Source organism: Pteropus vampyrus, unplaced genomic scaffold, assembly GCF_000151845.1.
Source record: "Pteropus vampyrus isolate Shadow unplaced genomic scaffold, Pvam_2.0 Scaffold129, whole genome shotgun sequence".
Classification (NCBI taxonomy): domain Eukaryota; kingdom Metazoa; phylum Chordata; class Mammalia; order Chiroptera; family Pteropodidae; genus Pteropus; species Pteropus vampyrus.
This window is the reverse complement of record NW_011888910.1, coordinates 1,850,309-1,851,247: the sequence shown is the minus strand read 5'-3', so window position 1 is coordinate 1,851,247 and position 939 is coordinate 1,850,309.

Genomic DNA, 939 nt, shown 5'->3' with positions numbered 1-939 from the left:
TACTTGCCAGGAAAGAGGGTTATCAGTTCTATGGAAGCCATCTTGAGATCAGGTCATCTTAGGAGATGTTTTCACAAAATGATTATTAACCATGGTCTTCAAAAAAAAAAACGTTTAAAAAAATAAGTAATACGTCCTCATGGCATAAAATTTGAAAGGTATCAAAAGGATACTATCAAAAGTAAGAGTCTCTTACTCTGGTCTCATCCAGTCTTCCAGGTGACCTTCTTTGAGGCAACCACTGCAACCAATTTCTTGTGTATCTCTCAGAAACATTATATATGTTAACATATACCCTATACATATATATACATGTGCATACACAGATGCACACAAACACAGGGATACATTTGTTTACCCAAACAGTAACTTGATATACTCATTGTTTTATATACATTTTTAAAAACTAACATTGCATTTCTCATATCGATATATAAAGAGCTGTCCCATCTTTTTAATGACTACATAGTATTTCATAATAGGGATAAGCCATTTCTATGCTCTACTGACAGGATTATAAATTGATTCTAATGCACAATGCTCTAGTGGACAGCCTTATATGTAAGTCATTTCACAAGTGTGAGTATATCTAAGATAAATAAACAGAAGGTCAGAGGATACAGGCATTTTATATTTTGTAAGGCATTGTTAAATTTACTCTATAGAGGTTACACCAAATTACATTTCCACCTGCAATGTAGGAGAGAACTGGTTTGTCTACCTTCTAGCTAATGCAGCACATAATAGGTAACAAAAAAAATCATGTATTATAGTTTTAATTACTATTTTCCTTATTATAAATAAGCTTGAACATCATTTTGTTTGTTTGAGAAATATTGTATTTCCTTTCCTATGAACTGTCTTTTCACATCTTTTGGCTATTTTGCTGTTGATTTGTTTGTTTTATTATTGACTTGAATTCATCAATCTTTTCTTTGA